Here is a 20,525-nt window from a genome sequence, read left to right on the forward strand (position 1 = left end):
AGCTACAAAACAGACCTTCCTTTGAGCAGATTGAGTTTCTGGAGCATCACATTTGTGGGCTCAATTAAACACTCAAAAAGGCCAGAAAAAGAGAACTTTCATCTGAAACTCGACAGTCTATTCTTGTTCTTAGAAATGAAGGCTATTCCACAAAATTATTTGGGTGACCCCAAACTTTTGAACGGTAGTGTATACAAATATATATATATATATAGTGATGGGCAAGCTACACTACTATATACATATAAATATATACTCGTATAATATACATATATATAAATATACATATATATATATATACACACCCACATATACACATGACTATATACATATAAATACCGTAATTTCCGGACTATAAGCCGCACCTGACTATAAGCCGCACCAGCTAAATTTAGGGGAAAATACAGATTGCTCCATATATAAGCCGCACCCGACTATAAGCCGCAGGGTTTTGATGTGTAATTACCGTAGTATATAGGGGTTCCTGCTACCACGGAGGGGATTGTCGGGACAGAGATGACTGTTTGGGAACGCAAAGCGTCCCAATTATTAACAATAAAACTTTCAATCATTCAATCAACCTTTCACATCTTTGACATGGCGAACGGCATTCGTGCAGAGTACAAATAATACAACGGTGCAAATTAATACAAAGTGCTCGCCTGTACGTTATCAAAATAACCAGCCTACCGGTATATATGAAAAGTCAGTCTTTAATCATTGTGTCATCGTCTTCCTCCTGCGTACTAAAACCACCGAAATACTCTTCGTCGGTGTCGGAGAAGAACAGGCCGTAAATAAGCCGCACCCTTGTATAAGCCGCAGGGACCAGAACGAGGGGAAAAAGTAGCGGCTTATAGTCCGGAAATTACGGTATATATATATATACACACACACACATATACATTTACACACACACACACAAACACACACACACACGCCTTGTTGGTGGGCAAACTAGCAGTGCGAGGCGATCCTTCATCGGTTCGTGTCCCGGTAGTGCCTTCTCCTTCGCTGTGATAAAGGTCCGCCGTGGCATCTTTTTTGGTCTCATCACAATTAAAGATGTGCTGTGGAACAAATCCTCCTTCACTGATAAAATCCTCAAACTACACAGTAGGTTCCACAAGCCAGAGGCTAACGAGCTAAAACGCTATCTCAAAGCGGTTGTCTAACAAGGCGAAGCTATACAGCGACACTGTGAGAGTTTGGACACATGTAAAGCATTTGTGATCACACAACGTGATCTTTAAAGGCCTACTGAAAGCCACTACTACCGACCACGCAGTCTGATAGTTTATATATCAATGATGAAATCTTAACATTATAACACATGCCAATACGGCCGGGTTAACTTATAAAGTGCAATTTTAAATTTCCCGCTAAACTTCCGGTTGAAAACGCCTTTGGATGATGACGTATGCGCGTGACGTAGCCAGTGAAACAGGAGTATCGGTAGCCCATTAAAGCCAATACAAAATAGCTCTGTTTTCATCTCATAATTCCACAGTATTCTGGACATCTGTGTTGGTGAATCTGTTGCAATTTGTTCATTGCATTATGGAGAAAGAAGCTGAGCAAGCAAAGAAGAAAGTTGCCGGTGCGAAGCGGAGTATTTTGCGAGGGAAGTCAGCAGCAACACATTACAGCCGGTGTTTCATTGTTTACATTCCCGAAAGATGCAGTCAAGATCGAAGAACTCGAACAACAGAGACTCTTACCAGGAGGACTTTGACTTCGATACACAGACGCCTGTAGAGAACTGGGACAACACAGACTCTTACCAGGATTACTTTGATTTGGATACACAGACGCAGACGCAGCTGCGCTTCCAAACATTTGATCGCTTGCCCGTACGTGCGTGTCACGTACGTAACTTTGGGTAAATATATAAGCTTTATGAACCTTGGGTGGTGAACGGTCCTTTGGGCTGAGTGATTGTGTGTGTTGTGCAGGTGTTTGAATTGTATTGGCGGGTTATATGGACGGGAGCTACGAGCTAGGAGCTAGCACCTAGGTGTTTGTTATGCGGGATTAATTTGTGGCATATTTAATATAAGCCTGGTTGTGTTGTGGCTAATAGAGTATATATATGTCTTGTGTTTATTTACTGTTGTAGTCATTCCCAGCTGAATATCAGGTCCCACCCGGCTCTCACAGCATCTTCCCTATCTGAATCGCTTCCACTCCTCACTAGTCCTTCACTTGCACTTTCCTCATCCACAAATCTTTCATCCTCGCTCAAATTAAAGGGGAAATCGTCGCTTTCTCGGTCCGAATCGCTCTCACTTCTGGCCGCCATCACTGTAAACAATAGGGAACTTTGCGGAAATGTTCAACTGACTACGTCACGCTACTTCCGGTATAGGCAAGGCTTTTTTTTTGTCAGATACCAAAAGTTGCGATCTTTATCGTCGTTGTTCTCTACTAAATCCTTTCAGCAAAAATTATGGCAATATCGCGAAATGATCAAGTATGACACATAGAATAGATCTGCTATCCCCGTTTGAATTAAAAAAATTCATTTCAGTAGGCCTTTAGCACACAGAGGCATGTTTGGCGCGATGTAAAGGTTCGTAAACCGAAAAGGTCGCAAATAGAGGCGTTCATAAATCGAGGTTTCACTTTACTTTTAAAAATTCCTATAGAATGAATAAATAATTCTCTAGTGTTGAGGCACACACGTCATTACCAGCAGGTTAATATGTCATGCTACCAACCAGTTGATTGCCATAAGTATTAAAACACACGTGTAAATGAATCACAGGTTAGATTAATCCCCCTAAATTGTAATTCTTTATCTTAAAATGTTGGACTCCCCCTATTGAAATACTTCAATCTTTTCCACACACATATAGTTAGTTTCCAAATATCCATTATGTCTCTTCAACCTCAGACATGACATCACAGCTCCGCCGCTGCGAGGATGCGTGGACCATGTGACCGCCGACGGACAGACGGTTGAATACGCCACAACAATGGGCGTGAGTGACGGCTGTCCCTTCACACTGCTGGTAAAAGAAGATTCTATTGTTTTCACACATTTCACTAAGTTGGGCTATAGCCATCATCCACTTACACCATTAAGGAGCATTCCATTCGACGCCAGTGAATGGTCAATGTAACAGTCTGATATGCAACTGCACATAACATTGAATGCCCGGGGACCTTGGATCCCTCAGGCGGTACGGCATCAACAAGCGACATCAGTGTGTAAAGGATATCACCACATGGGCTCAGGAAGACTTCAGTAAACCACTGTCAGTAACTACAGTTCGTCACTACATCTGTAAGTGCGAGTTAAAACTCTTCTATGCAAAGCCACAGCCATTTATCAACAACACCCAGAAACGCCGCCGGCTTCGCTGGGCTTGAGCTCATCTACAAAACCTAAAACCAGTGAAGTTGGCACGTTGTGTAAATTGTAAATAGAAACTAAATACAATGATTTGCAAATCCTTTTCAATCTATATTCAATTGAATAGACTGCAAAAACAAGATACTTAACATTCGAACTGGAAAACGTTATTTTTTGGAAATATTAGCTCATTTGGAATTTGATGCCTGCAACATGTTTCAAAAAAGCTGGCACAAGTGGCAAAAAAAGACTGAGAAAGTTGAGGAATGCTCATCAAAACACTTATTTGGAACGTCCCACAGGTGAACAGGCTAATTGGGAACAGGTGGGTGCCATGATTGGGTATAAAAGCAGCTTCCATGAAATGCTCAGTCATTCACAAACAAGGATGGGGCGAGAGGGTCACCACTTTGTGAACAAATGCGTGAGCAAATTGTCGAAAGGTTTAAGAACAACATTTCTCCACGAGCTATTGCAAGGAATTTAGGGATTTCACCATCATCAAAAGGAGAAATCACTGCACGACCTTGGATCCCTCAGGCGGTACTGCATCAAAAAGTGACATCAGTGTGTAAAGGATATCATCACATGGGCTCAGGAACACCTCAGAAAACCACTGTCAGTAACTACAGTTTGTCGCTACATCTGTAAGTGCAAGTTAAAACTCTACTATGCAAAGCCACAGCCATTTATCAACAACACCCAGAAACGCCGCCGGCTTCGCTGGGCCCGAGCTCATCTAAGATGGACTGGTGCAAAGTGGAAAAGTGGTCTGTGGTTTTGTAGTTTATTTCTAAAGGATATCTGAAAGTGGCAGAGGTGCCATATTTGGAGATTTCCGCTACATAGGTACACTTTGTTGAACTTGAAGTCAGTCTGGTTTTCATTTCGCAACAGTCGTGACGCAAGAAACTCAGAAAACAAGCCGTATTGAATGCTAACAAACAACAACAGGAACGCATGGTCTCCTGTATTTACTTCTGACCCATGGTGAGAACACATTTTATCCAAGAGAAGGAGGGTAGTAGCAAGAAAGTGCAGCCCCAGTGTCCAGAGCTGAGGCACAGCAGCAAAATAATTAATTCAAGAGGAATCTGAAGGCAGAAATAAACAAGAGTGCTGCAGAAAAGTGGAGACTGTAAAACATAACGGCATTCAACGCTTCAGTCGTAATGAGATGTGCTGAAAAAAAAACAACAGCAATAGCAATATGCACAATTTCTTATCCCGCAGGAGACTAAGGGCAAAGTGCAGCAAATTGGAGACTGTAAAACAAAGCTGCATTGAATGCTTCAGTCATAAGCAGCCATGCTGAACAACAACAGTAGCGGAGAACAATGGCCCTATTTAACTAGAGACCGTACTTATCCTATAGGAGACGGAGGGCAAAGTGCATCCAAGTGGAGATGAAAGTAGTGCGGGCTGTAAAACCAAGCTGTACTGAACGCTTCAGTTAAAATGAGACAGACAAACAACAATGGTGGAGAACAAGGATCTACTGTATTTTATTCCACTATCTGGTTTTAATCAGACGGGAGACTGAGGCCAAAGTGCAACGAAGTAGAGAGAGTGTAAAACCAAGCTGCAATGAATGATTTAGTCATAACCAGATGTGCTAACAAGTAACAATGGCGGAGAACAATGGTGTCCCTCATTTAATTGCACAACTTAATTAGGAAACTGTTTTCATCCGGAGACTGAGGGCAAAGTGCAGCAAACTGTACAACCAAGCTGCATTGTTACTGTTCAAACTGAGTGTAATGTCACAGCGACCAATAATATTTAATATACTTGTTTTTAATGAATCCTTGGGCCTATTACGCTACCGTACTTTAATGTCAGCCATTATGGGGGCACTTGGTGAAAAAAGTCAGAGGACGACTGTCCTACAGTAAGGCGACACACTTTATCTGAGAGGAGACTGAGGGCACACTAGGAAAATAGCTTTAGCATCTTTATTTGAGTCATTTTTAGTTGTGTTACTTCAAACAAATAAATGCTAACATATCAGCAGAGGCCACATTTGGCAGCGGAAATAGTGCAGGAGCACTTAAGAAATGTTGCTTATGTATTAAAATGTACAAAAACCCAAAAGCAGTGAAGTTGGCACGTTGTGTAAATGGTAAATAAAAACAGAATACAAAGATTTGCAAATCCTTTTCAACTTATATTCAATTGAATAGACTGCAAAGACAAGATACTTAATGTTTGAACTTAATTGTTTGCAAATATTAACCCATTTGGAATTTTGTGCCAGCAACATGTTTCAAAAAAGCTGGCACAAGTGGCAAAAAAGACTGAGAAAGTTGAGGAATGCTCGTCACACACTTATTTGGAACATCCCACAGGTGAACAGGCTAATTGGGAACAGGTGGGTGCCATGATTGGGTATAAAAGCAGCTTCCATGAAATGCTCAGTCATTCACAAACAAGGATGGGGCGAGGGTCACCACTTTGTCAACAAACGCGTGCGCAAACAGTTTAAGAACAACATTTCTCAACCAGCTATTGCAAGGAATTTAGGGATGTCACCATCTATGGTCCGTAATATCATCAAAAGGTTCAGAAAATCCGGAGAAATCACTGCACGTAAGTGGCAAGGCCTTGACCTTCAATTCCCTCAGGCGGTATTGCATTAAAAAGCGACATCAGTGTGTAAAGGATATCACCACATGGGCTCAGGAACACTTCAGAAAACCACTGTCAGTAACTACAGTCGGTCGCTACATCTGTAAGTGCAAGTTAAAACTCTACTATGCAAAGCGAAAGCCATTTATCAACAACACCCAGAAACTCCGCCGGCTTCGCTGGGCCCGAGCTCATCTAAGATGGACTGATGCAAAGTGGAAAAGTGTTCTGTGGTCTGACGAGTACACATTTCAAATTGTTTTTGGAAACTGTGAACGTCGTGTCCTCAGGACCAAAGAGGAAAAGAACCATCCGGATTGTTATAGGTGCAAAGTTGAAAAGCCAGCATCTGTGATGGTATGGGGGTGTATTAGTGTAACTTACACATCTGTGAAGGCACCATTAATGTTTTGGGGCAACATTTGTGCCATTCAAGCAACTACTTTTTCATGGACGCCCCTGCTTATTTCAGCAAGACAATGCCAAGCCACGTGTTACAACAGCGCGGCTTCATAGTAAAAGAGTGTGGGTACTAGACTGGCCTGCCTGTAGTCCAGACCTGTCTCCCATTGAAAATGTGTGGTGCATTATGAAGCCTAAAATACCACAACGGAGACCCCCGGACTGTTGAACAACTTAAGCTGTACATCAAGCAAGAATGGGAAAGTATTCCACCTGAAAAGCTTCCAAAATGTGTCTCCTCAATTCCCAAACGTTTACTGAGTGTTGTTAAAAGGAAAGGCCATGTAACACAGTGGTGAACATGCCCCTGTGACAGCTTTTTTGCAATGTGTTGCTGCCATTAAATTCTAAGTTAATGATTATTTGTAAAAAAAAAATGAAGTATCTCAGTTGGAACATTAAATATCTTGTCTTTGCAGTCTATTCAATTGAATATAAGTTGAAAAAGATTTGCTAATCATTGTATTCTGTTTTTTATTTATGATTTACACAACGTGCCAACTTCACTGGTTTTTGGTTTTGTATGTTAAGTATTTTATGAAAGTAATACATGTGTTCTATATTAAGACTTTTATGAAAGTAATCCAGGTGTTTGGTGTCATGAAGGGTGTTCGCACAGCCACGCTGCATTCCTCTCTATCTGCCGACTGGCTGTTTGTGCGGGACCACCAGCGAGTGTCTCTGGGCTTCAGGAGCAAACACAAACACGGCGTCATTCTCAGGAGTCCCTCTCAGGTAAAAAAAAAAAAAAAAAAAATTCTCCAACGAGTCCTGCAGGAGGATGATTCCATTCCCCGGTGTTCTGCAGAGCCCTACCTCGGGGCACCTTTCCCTGTCTGACGGCTACCTGGTATTTAAAAGTGCTAATAATAGCCTGGTGTCGTCTGAGAGGTACAACGATGGAAGGTGGCACTACCTGACTGCTGACAGGTCGCCAACAAGGTAGTACTTACAGTCGCGATCAAAAGTTGACATACACTTGTAGAGAACATAATGTCATGGCTGTCTTGAGTTTCCAATCATTTCTACAAGTCTTGTTTTTTTTGTGATAGAGTGATTGGAGCACATACTTGTTGGTCACAAAAAAACATTCATGAAGTTTGGTTCTTTTATGAATTTATTATGGGTCTACTGAAAATGTGAGCAAATGTGCTGGGTCAAAAGTATACATACAGCAATGTTAATATTTGCTTACATGTCCCTTGGCAAGTTTCACTGCAATAAGGCACTTTTGGTAGCCATCCACAAGCTTCTGCTTGCATTTTTGACCACTCCTCTTGACAAAATTGGTGCAATTCAGCTAAATTTGTTGGGTTTTCTGACATGGACTTGTTTCTTCAGCATTGTCCACACGTTTAAGTCAGGACTTTGGGAAGGCCGTTCTAAAACCTTCATTCTAGACTGATTTAGCCATTCCTTTACCACTTTTGACGTGTGTTTGGGGTCCTTGTCCTGTTGGAACACCCAACTGCGCCCAAGACCCAACCTCCGGGCTGATGATTTTTGCTTGTCCCGAAGAATTTGGAGGTAATCCTCCTTTTCCATTGTCCCATTTAAAGCACCAGTTCCATTGGCAGCAAAACAGGCCCAGAGCATAATACTACCACCACCATGCTTGACGGTAGGCATGGTGTTCCTGGGATTAAAGGCCTCACCTTATCTCCTCCAAACATATTGCTGGGTATTCAATCAATCAATCAATCAGTCAATCAATGTTTATTTATACAGCCCTAAATCACAAGTGTCTCAAAGGGCTGCACAAGCCACAACATCCTCAGTACAGAGCCCACATAAGGGCAAGGAAAAACTCACCCCAGTGGGACGTCGATGTGAATGACTATGAGAAACCTTGGAGAGGACCGCATATGTGGGTAACCCCCGCCCCCCCATCTAAGGGAGACCGAAAGCAATGGATGTCGAGTGGGTCTGACATAATATTGTGAAAGTCCAGTCCATAGTTCAGTGGTCACCAACGCGATGCCCGCGGGCACCAGGTAGCCCGTAAGGACCAGAGGAGTAGCCCGCTGGCCTGTTCTAAAAATAGCTCAAATAGCAGCACTTACCAGTGAGCTGCCTCTATTTTTTTAATTTTATTTATTTACTAGCAAGCTGGTCTCGCTTTGCTCGACATTTTTAATTCTAAGAGAGACAAAACTCAAATAGAATTTGAAAATCCAAGAAAATATTTTAAAGACTTGGTCTTCACTAACTGACAAAGAAACAGATAACAGATTTGGTGTCCAGTTCTAGGTGTGACATGATTTATTTAAAAATTTGAGAGTTGACTTTTGTATTTTACATGAGTTATTATTTGTACAAACATGGTGCAAAGTAATTCATGATTTGTTAAAAAATGTTAGTGGCTAGCTAGTTAAAATGGGATATTGTGATTTCACAAGACTGTCTTAGAAGTCATCATTTGAAAATGTTCAATTTGAAAAATGTGCACTTAGAGAAAATATAAAAATAAAGTGTTGCATATTGATATTTATCTGTTTCTATATATATTTATTGTGAGAAATCATTAAGATGATCAGTGTTTCCACAAAGATAAATATAATTAATTATTAATAATAACATAGAGTTAAAGGTAAATTGAGCAAATTGGCTATTTCTGGCAATTTATTTAAGTGTTTATCAAACTGGTAGCCCTTCGCATTAATCAGTACCCAAGAAGTAGCTCTTGGTTTCAAAAAGGTTGGTGACCCCTGCCATAGTTAATCCAACATAATAGTGAGAGTCCAGCCCATAGTGGGGCCAGCAGGAAACCATCCCGAGCAGAGACGGGTATTGTGGCCAAACAGCTCTATTTTTGTTTCTCTGGGCCTGTTTTGCTGCCAATGGAACTGGTGCTTTACAGAGAGTAAATGGGACAATGAAAAAGGAGGATTACCTCCAAATTCTTCAGGACAACCTAAAATCATCAGCCCGGAGGTTGGGTCTTGGGCGCAGTTGGGTGTTCCCACAGGACAATGGTCCCAAACACATGTCAAAAGTGGTAAAGGAATGGCTAAATCAGTCTAGAATTAAGGTTTTAGAATGACCTACCCAAAGTCCTGACTTAAACGTGTGGACAATGCTGAAGAAACAAGTCCGTGTCAGAAAACCAACACATTTAGCCGAACTGCACCAATTTTGTCAAGAGGAGTGGTCAAAAATTCAAGCAGAAGCTTGTGGATGGCTACCAAAAGTGCCTTATTGCAGTGAAACCTGCCAAGGGACATGTAAGCAAATATTAACATTGCTGTATGTATACTTTTGACCCAGCAGATTTGCTCACATTTTCAGTAGACCCATAATAAATTCATAAAAGAACCAAACTTCATGAATGTTTTTTTTGTGACCAACAAGTATGTGCCCCAATCACTCTATCACAAAAAAATAAGAGTTGTAGAAAGTATTGGAAACTCAAGACAGACTCAAGTGTATGTCAACCAGCCACAATTAACCATGGTGTCTTTGAGGTGTTCCCAGGATGGAGCTGAGCGTAGACAACATCATGCAGGGACAAGCAGCTTATGGACGACCAGAGGGCGACATGGCGAGCGAAAGAGAAGATTTTAAAGGCTGCATCGCTAACATCTATATCAGGTTTTTAAGTGATTCTTTAAAAAGGGCAGATCTTATGTCAGAGCTTCTGAATAATTTCCGGTCATGACATTCCCGGGGGAACGGAAAATGTTCCACGACCCGCCTGACTTGTATTATTATTGAAAACGTGATCATATTTATTCATCTGTGGGTTACGTGAATTATAAGACCACTGGAGAATGATGGAGTCACCAGACTTGGAAGGTGTCCATTTAGTTTTTCCATTTTGTAGAAACAAAGAAGGTAACAGACACAACTTTAGTCATTTTAAATGGCAACTTTCTGGCTTTTAAGAAACACTATGTTTGTCCTTCACAACCTTCCCATGTTGAAGGAGTTTGATAATCCTCTCCTTTGTTCCAATTGACATCTATCGTGTCGGAGCCATGATTCATGTCAATCCACCTGCTGCAACAGCTCGCCAAGGTGTGAACACTATTTTTTTTAACTGCAGACTAACTCTGAAGGATTCAATATTTCTTTCTAAAAATTAAAAAACTGTTGATGACTGCAACAATTTTTTTCTTGATTTTTTTTAGTGTTTCCTAAAGCTAGAAAGTTGCCGTTTTTCCAAAATTAACTTAATGAACATCCTCCAAACACCGGCCATTCCATAATTATAAAAGGGGAAGTACAGTATATGCTGCTGATGACAAATATAGTTTTCTTTTCCTCCCTGTCAACAACTTCCATCATCTGTGCACACATGTTCCTGTGGACTTACTACTTCTACTGGGTAGAACAGAAAGACTGTTGATTAGCTAGAGCACTGCGGTAACCTTGCTACAAATCCATTCTAACATCCATTAATACTAAATATAAATATTGTTATATAATATATATAATTGAATAGTATATATACATAAATACACGTATACATATATATGCATATATATATATATATATATGCATATATATATATATATATATATATATATATATACACATATATATATGTACACATATATATATATATATACACATATATATATATATACATATATATATACATATATATATATATATATGCATAAACATATATATATACATATATATACATATATATATATATATATATATATATATGCATATACATACATACATACATACATATACTGTATATATACATATATATATATATATCTCACACACATACACACACCTATACACACATACATATATAAACATACATATATATACAGTATATATATATAGCTATTTACATTGTAGATTGTCACAGAAGGGATCAAAACTAGGAATGAACACATGTGGAGTTATGTACTTAAAAAAAAGGTGAAATAACTGAAATCAAATATTATATTCTAGTTTCTTCAAAATAGCCACCCTTTGCTCTGATTACTGTTTTGCACACTCTTGGCATTCTCTCCATGAGCTTCAAGAGGTAGTCACCTGAAATGGTTTTCACTTCACAGATGTGCTTGACGTATATACATACATACACACGTATATACATACATACACACGTATATATATATATATATATATATATATATATATATATATATATATATATATATATATATATATATATATATATATATATATATATATATATATATCTCACACACACTTATACACACATACATATATAAACACACACACACATACAGTATATATATATTTATATATACATATACTGTACATATATACACTAATATACACACACACATACATACATATATATCTGTATATGTATATATACACATATATACACAAATATAAACATACATATACTGTACATTTATACACTAATATACACACACATACTGTATACAAATATATATAAATATACACATATATATACACACGTATAAACATCCATATACACCTATGTATACATATAGACATATATACATATGCACATATATACATATAGACGTATGTATACATATGTATACATTTATATATAATACACACAAACACACAAATATACATATATTTACACACATACATTTATATAAATAATAATTTAAATAATAAAAATCTTGATAAGAACACATTTTATCCAATAGGAGATCGAGGGCAGAAAGAGAAGTATAACAGACACCCGACGACGACCCCCAGGGTGTTGTGACCCGCCATTTGAGAAACACTGTCTTATATTGACGCCTCCTGCAATCATGTTTGATCTAAATCTCTAACGTGACACAGGTGGGCTCACAGCGTCACACCTGTGGATCTCAGCTTGCTGCCGCCAGAGGGAGGCGTCGTCCTCGGTCAATGCAGCCTCAGCTCGCCCCCGCACATTGGACGCTTACACCCGGTTGTAGGCACACGGCTCCAGTCGCTCAATAATGTAAGTCATCTTGTTCTGCACTATAATGTAAGACATCTTGTTCTGCACTATAATGTAAGACATCTTGTTCTGCACTATAATGTAAGTCATCTTGTTCTGCACAATAATGTAAGTCATCTTGTTCTGCACAATAATGTAAGTCATCTTGTTCTGCACAATAATGTAAGACATCTTGTTCTGCACTATAATGTAAGACATCTTGTTCTGCACTATAATGTAAGAAATCTTGTTCTGCACTATAATGTAAGACATCTTGTTCTGCACTATAATGTAAGACATCTTGTTCTGCACAATAATGTAAGTCATCTTGTTCTGCACAATAATGTAAGACATCTTGTTCTGCACTATAACGTAAGACATCTTGTTCTGCACAATAATGTAAGACATCTTGTTCTGCACTATAATGTAAGACATCTTGTTCTGCACTATAATGTAAGAAATCTTGTTCTGCACTATAATGTAAGACATCTTGTTCTGCACTATAATGTAAGACATCTTGTTCTGCACTATAACGTAAGACATCTTGTTCTGCACTATAATGTAAGTCATCTTGTTCTGCACAATAATGTAAGACATCTTGTTCTGCACAATAATGTAAGTCATCTTGTTCTGCACTATAATGTAAGACATCTTGTTCTGCACTATAATGTAAGACATCTTGTTCTGCACAATAATGTAAGTCATCTTGTTCTGCACAATAATGTAAGACATCTTGTTCTGCACTATAATGTAAGACATCTTGTTCTGCACTATAACATAAGACATCTTGTTCTGCACTATAATGTAAGTCATCTTGTTCTGCACAATAATGTAAGTCATCTTGTTCTGCACAATAATGTAAGACATCTTGTTCTGCACTATAACGTAAGACATCTTGTTCTGCACAATAATGTAAGTCATCTTGTTCTGCACAATAATGTAAGTCATCTTGTTCTGCACAATAATGTAAGACATCTTGTTCTGCACTATAATGTAAGTCATCTTGTTCTGCACAATAATGTAAGTCATCTTGTTCTGCACAATAATGTAAGTCATCTTGTTCTGCACAATAATGTAAGTCATCTTGTTCTGCACAATAATGTAAGTCATCTTGTTCTGCACAATAATGTAAGTCATCTTGTTCTGCACAATAATGTAAGACATCTTGTTCTGCACTATAATGTAAGACATCTTGTTCTGCACAATAATGTAAGACATCTTGTTCTGAACAATAATGTAAGACATCTTGTTCTGCACTATAATGTAAGTCATCTTGTTCTGCACTATAATGTAAGACATCTTGTTCTGCACTATAATGTAAGACATCTTGTTCTGCACAATAATGTAAGTCATCTTGTTCTGCACAATAATGTAAGACATCTTGTTCTGCACTATAACGTAAGACATCTTGTTCTGCACTATAATGTAAGACAACTTGTTCTGCACTATAATGTAAGACATCTTGTTCTGCACTATAATGTAAGACATCTTGTTCTGCACAATAATGTAAGTCATCTTGTTCTGCACAATAATGTAAGACATCTTGTTCTGCACTATAATGTAAGACATCTTGTTCTGCACAATAATGTAAGTCATCTTGTTCTGCACTATAACGTAAGACATCTTGTTCTGCACAATAATGTAAGACATCTTGTTCTGCACTATAATGTAAGACATCTTGTTCTGCACTATAATGTAAGACATCTTGTTCTGCACAATAATGTAAGTCATCCTGTTCTGCACAATAATGTAAGACATCTTGTTCTGCACTATAATGTAAGACATCTTGTTCTGCACTATAATGTAAGACATCTTGTTCTGCACAATAATGTAAGTCATCTTGTTCTGCACAATAATGTAAGACATCTTGTTCTGCACAATAATGTAAGTCATCTTGTTCTGCACAATAATGTAAGACATCTTGTTCTGCACAATAATGTAAGTCATCTTGTTCTGCACTATAATGTAAGACATCTTGTTCTGCACAATAATGTAAGTCATCTTGTTCTGCACTATAATGTAAGACATCTTGTTCTGCACAATAATGTAAGTCATCTTGTTCTGCACTATAATGTAAGACATCTTGTTCTGCACAATAATGTAAGTCATCTTGTTCTGCACTATAATGTAAGACATCTTGTTCTGCACAATAATGTAAGTCATCTTGTTCTGCACTATAATGTAAGACATCTTGTTCTGCACAATAATGTAAGTCATCTTGTTCTGCACAATAATGTAAGACATCTTGTTCTGCACAATAATGTAAGACATCTTGTTCTGCACAATAATGTAAGACATCTTGTTCTGCACTATAACGTAAGACATCTTGTTCTGCACAATAATGTAAGACATCTTGTTCTGCACTATAATGTAAGACATCTTGTTCTGCACTATAACGTAAGACATCTTGTTCTGCACAATAATGTAAGACATCTTGTTCTGCACAATAATGTAAGTCATCTTGTTCTGCACAATAATGTAAGACATCTTGTTCTGCACAATAATGTAAGACATCTTGTTCTGCACAATAATGTAAGACATCTTGTTCTGCACTATAACGTAAGACATCTTGTTCTGCACAATAACGTAAGTCATCTTGTTCTGCACAATAATGTAAGACATCTTGTTCTGCACTATAATGTAAGACATCTTGTTCTGCACTATAATGTAAGACATCTTGTTCTGCACAATAATGTAAGTCATCTTGTTCTGCACAATAACGTAAGACATCTTGTTCTCAACTCAAATGTAGAACGTGAGAACGGGTTGAGGATTTTTCACTCACATTTTTGCAATTTGGTTAAGGGCAGCAGAGCACTCGTTATATAGACAATCTTTGGCTGATGTTTTTGCAGTCGCTGCTTAAAAACAGCACAGCGCTCCTTTCATATACGCAATCTTTGACTGACGTTTTTGCAGTAGGTTGCCTAAAAATAGCACAGTGCTCTTATCATGTAGACGATCTTTGACTGATGTTTTCGCAGTCGGTTGCTTAAAAACAGCACAGTGCTCTTAACGTATAGACAATCTAAAAACAGCACAGCTCTTAACGTAAAGACAATCTTTGTCTATGACGCAAGAGGTTACTTAAAAACAGCACGATGCTCTTAACGTACAGACAATCTTTGACGGCTGTTTTCGCAGTAGGTTGCTTAAAAACAGTACAGTGCTCTTAATGTTTAGACAATCTTTGTCTATGACGCAATAGGTTTCTTAAAAACAGCACAATGCTCTTAACGTACAGACAATCTTTGACGGCAGTTTTCGCAGTACGTTGCCTAAAAACAGCACAATGCTCTTAACGTATAGACAATCTTTGACTCCTGTTTTCACACTAGGTTGCTTAAAAACAGCACAGTGCTCTTAACATATAGACAATATTTGTCTATATGCAGTAGGTTACTGAAAAACAGCACAATGCTCTTAATGTATAGACAATCTTTGATGGCTGTCTTCGCAGTAGGATGCTTAAAAACAGCACAATGCTCCTGAAGTATAGACAATCTTTGACTCCTGTTTTTGCAGTAGGTTGCTTAAAAACAGCACAGTGCTCTTAACGTATAAACAATATTTGACGGACGTTTTTGAAGTAAGTTGCTTAAAGCACAGTGCTCTTAACATATAGACAATCTTTGAATTACGTTTTTGCAGTCGGTTTCTTAAAAACAGTAGAGTGCTCTTAACGTACAGACAATCTTTGACGGCTGTTTTCGCAGTAGGATGCTTAAAAACAGCACAGTGCTCTTAACGTATAGACAATCTTTGACTCCTGTTTTCACGCTAGGTTGCTTAAAAACAGCACAGTGCTCTTAACGTATAGACAATCTTTGTCTATATGCAGTAAGTTACTTAAAAACAGCACAATGCTCTTAACGTATAGACAATCTCTGATGGCTGTTTTCGCAGTAGGATGCTTAAAAACAGCACAATGCTCTTAACGTATTGACAATCTCTGATGGCTGTTTTCGCAGTAGGATGCTTAAAAACAGCACAATGCTCTTAACGTATTGACAATCTTTGACGGCTGTTTTCGCAGTAGGTTGCTTAAAAACAGCACAGTGCTCCTAAAGTATAGACAATCTTTGACTCCTGTTTTTGCAGTAGGTTGCTTAGAACAGCACAGTGCTCTTAACATATAGACAATCTTTGACTGCTCTTTTTGCAGTCGGTTTCTTAAAAACAGTACAGTGCTCTTAATGTATAGACAATCTTTGACGGCTGTTTTCGCAGTAGGATGCTTAAAAACAGCACAGTGCTCCTAAAGTATAGACAATCTTTGACTCCTGTTTTTGCAGTAGGTTGCTTAAAACAGCACAGTGCTTTTAACATATAGACAATCTTTGACTGCTCTTTTTGCAGTCGGTTTCTTAAAAACAGTACAGTGCTCTTAACGTATAGACAATCTTTGACGGCTGTTTTCGCAGTAAAATGCTTAAAAACAGCACAGTGCTCTTAACATATAGACAATCTTTGACTGCTGTTTTCACACTAGGTTGCTTAAAAACAGCACAGTGCTCTTAACTTATAGACAATCTTTGACTCCTGTTTTCACGCTAGGTTGCTTAAAAACAGCACAGTGCTCTTAACGTATAGACAATATTTGTCTATATGCAGTAGGTTGCTTAAAAACAGCACAGTGCTCTTAACATATAGACAATCTTTGTCTACACGCAGTAAGTTACTTAAAAACAGCACAATGCTCTTAACGTATAGACAATCTCTGATGGCTGTTTTCGCAGTAGGATGCTTAAAAACAGCACAATGCTCTTAACGTATTGACAATCTTTGACGGCTGTTTTCGCAGTAGGTTGCTTAAAAACAGCACAGTGCTCCTAAAGTATAGACAATCTTTGACTCCTGTTTTTGCAGTAGGTTGCTTAAAACAGCACAGTGCTCTTAACATATAGACAATCTTTGACTGCTCTTTTTGCAGTCGGTTTCTTTAAAACAGTACAGTGCTCTTAACGTACAGACAATCTTTGACGGCTGTTTTCGCAGTAAAATGCTTAAAAACAGCACAGGGCTCTTAACCGATAGACAATCTTTGACTCCTGTTTTCACACTAGGTTGCTTAAAAACAGCACAGTGCTCTTAACGTATAGACAATATTTGTCTATATGCAGTAGGTTACTTAAAAACAGCACAATGCTCTTAACGTATAGACCATCTCTGATGGCTGTTTTCGCAGTAGGATGCTTAAAAACAGCACAATGCTCTTAACGTATTGACAATCTTTGACGGCTGTTTTCGCAGTAGGTTGCTTAGAAACAGCACGGTGCTCCTAAAGTATAGACAATCTTTGACTCCTGTTTTTGCAGTAGGTTGCTTAAAACAGCACAGTGCTCTTAACATATAGACAATCTTTGACTGCTCTTTTTGCAGTCGGTTTCTTAAAAACAGTACAGTGCTCTTAACGTACAGACAATCTTTGACGGCTGTTTTCGCAGTAAAATGCTTAAAAACAGCACAGTGCTCTTAACCGATAGACAATCTTTGACTCCTGTTTTCACACTAGGTTGCTTAAAAACAGCACAGTGCTCTTAACGTATAGACCATCTCTGATGGCTGTTTTCGCAGTAGGATGCTTAAAAACAGCACAATGCTCTTAACGTATTGACAATCTTTGACGGCTGTTTTCGCAGTAGGTTGCTTAAAAACAGCACAGTGCTCCTAAAGTATAGACAATCTTTGACTCCTGTTTTTGCAGTAGGTTGCTTAGAACAGCACAGTGCTCTTAACATATAGACAATCTTTGACTGCTCTTTTTGCAGTCTGTTTCTTAAAAACAGTACAGTGCTCTTAACGTATAGACAATCTTTGACGGCTGTTTTCGCAGTAGGATGCTTAAAAACAGCACAGTGCTCCTAAAGTATAGACAATCTTTGACTCCTGTTTTTGCAGTAGGTTGCTTAAAACAGCACAGTGCTTTTAACATATAGACAATATTTGACTGCTCTTTTTGCAGTCGGTTTCTTAAAAACAGTACAGTGCTCTTAACGTATAGACAATCTTTGACTGCTGTTTTCGCACTTGGTTGCTTAAAAACAGCACAGTGCTCTTAACATATAGACAATCTTTGACTGATGTTTTCGCAGTAGGTTGCCTAAAAACAGCACAGTGCTCTTAACTTATAGACAATCTTTGACTCCTGTTTTCACACTAGGTTGCTTAAAAACAGCACAGTGCTCTTAACATATAGACAATCTTTGACTGCTGTTTTTGCAGTCGGTTGCTTAAAAACAGCACAGTGCTCTTAACATATAGACAATCTTTGACTGATGTTTTCGCAGTAGGTTGCCTAAAAGCAGCACAGTGCTCTTAACTTATAGACAATCTTTGACTCCTGTTTTCACACTAGGTTGCTTAAAAACAGCACAGTGCTCTTAACGTATAGACAATCTTTGACTGATGTTTTTGCAGTTGGTTTCTTAAAAACAGTACAGTGCTCTTAACGTATAGACAATCTTTGACTGCTGTTTTTGCAGTCGGTTGCTTAAAAACAGCACAGTGCTTTTAACTTATAGACAATCTTTGACTGATGTTTTCGCAGTAGGTTGCCAAAAACAGCACAGTGCTCTTAACTTATAGACAATCTTTGACTCCTGTTTTCACACTAGGTTGCTTAAAAACAGCACAGTGCTCTTAACGTATAGACAATCTTTGACTGCTGTTTTTGCAGTCGGTTGCTTAAAAACAGCACAGTGCTTTTAACTTATAGACAATCTTTGACTGGTGTTTTCGCAGTAGGTTGCCAAAAAACAGCACAGTGCTCTTAACTTATAGACAATCTTTGACTCCTGTTTTCACACTAGCTTGCTTAAAAACAGCACAGTGCTCTTAACGTATAGACAATCTTTGACTGCTGTTTTTGCAGTCGGTTGCTTAAAAACAGCACAGTGCTTTTAACTTATAGACAATCTTTGACACAGTGCGCCTAACATATTGACAATATTTGATGTCGTTTTCACAGTAAGTTCCTTAAAAACAGCACAATGCTCTTAACGCATAGACAATATTTGTCTATACGCACTAGGTTGCTTAAAAAAAGCACAGTGCTCCTAACGTATAGACAATCTTTGACGGCTGTTTTCGCAGCAGGCTGCTTAAAAACAGCACAGTGCTCCTGCATCTCTCAGCAAATTGCTTTTCTGCCCAGTACCTCACGAGTCGCGACCCAACAGACGGTCAATGCGGGCGCCAGCAGCCAGTTCACCACCGTGGCTACGAGCTCTCGCAGGAAGACAGCTGGCTCAGTTACCGGCTGCCGGAGCGGGACCTTAATTACAGGTAATGTCACGACGGTCACTTCCAGAAAGCAAAATAATTCCCGCTGATCCGACAGGAAGCGCATGTTATGATCATTAGGGCGAGTCCTCGGACAGATGCCCAACTGTACGTTCCCACCTTAAACAAGCTCCACGTCCTCGTCTCAGGCCTCACTTCTCCCTGGATGTCAGGACACGGTCCCCCGGGGGGCTTCTGCTCTTCGTACAAGGGACAGGGTCGGTTCCCCTGCTGGCCCTGTACATGGAAAAGGGCCAGATGAGGATGACACTTGGGCAGAGCAGAGTCATCGGCCACAGGAAGGCGACCAACGATGGACACTGGCACAGAGTAAATTACACCGGGCCCCATTCAATTTTGTTCTTAGGCCCACTTACGAAGTTTTTAAGGGGATTTTTGTATTCACCAATGTTTTCTTAGCTTGGATTTGTTCGTAGGTAAGCTTCTGGGCACTTTTAGGGTGGTTTATTTGTTCTTAAGTGTGACAAGTTCCCTACTTCTATTGTCTAAGTCAGTGTTTTTCAACCATTGTGAGATACAGTCTGGTGTGCCGTGGGAGATTATCTCATTTTATCTATTTGGGTTAAAAATGTTTTTTGCAAACCAGTAATTATAGTCTGCAAATGATGTGTTGTGGTTGAGTGTCGGTGCTGTCTAGAACTCGGCAGAGTAACCGTGTAATACTCTTCCATATCAGTAGGTGGCAGCCGGTAGCTAATTGCTTTGTAGATGTCTGAAACAGCGGGAGGCAGTGTGCAGGTAAAAAAGTATCTAATGCTTATACCAAAAATAAACAAAAGGTGAGTGCCCCTAAGACAGGGGTCGGCAACCCAAAATGTTGAAAGAGCCATATTGGACCAAAAATACAAAAAAAAAATCTGTCTGGAGCCGCAAAAATTTAAAAGC

The 20,525-nt window shown here is 38.9% G+C and overlaps 1 protein-coding gene across 2 annotated transcripts in view; it reads right to left on the minus strand.

The window, feature by feature from the left end:
• The window catches only part of ankrd29 (ankyrin repeat domain 29), a 134,077-nt gene extending 114,255 nt beyond the window's left edge, over positions 1 to 19,822 (minus strand). For both annotated transcript variants that reach the window (XM_062038765.1, XM_062038766.1), the window contains exon 1: positions 19,740 to 19,822. The gene's annotated coding sequence lies outside the window, so the exon portion shown is untranslated. The remainder of the gene's footprint in view (positions 1 to 19,739) is intronic.
• Between the last annotated feature and the right edge of the window lie 703 nt (positions 19,823 to 20,525).

The sequence above is a fragment of the Entelurus aequoreus genome, linkage group LG27, assembly GCF_033978785.1.
Source record: "Entelurus aequoreus isolate RoL-2023_Sb linkage group LG27, RoL_Eaeq_v1.1, whole genome shotgun sequence".
NCBI lineage: Eukaryota > Metazoa > Chordata > Actinopteri > Syngnathiformes > Syngnathidae > Entelurus > Entelurus aequoreus.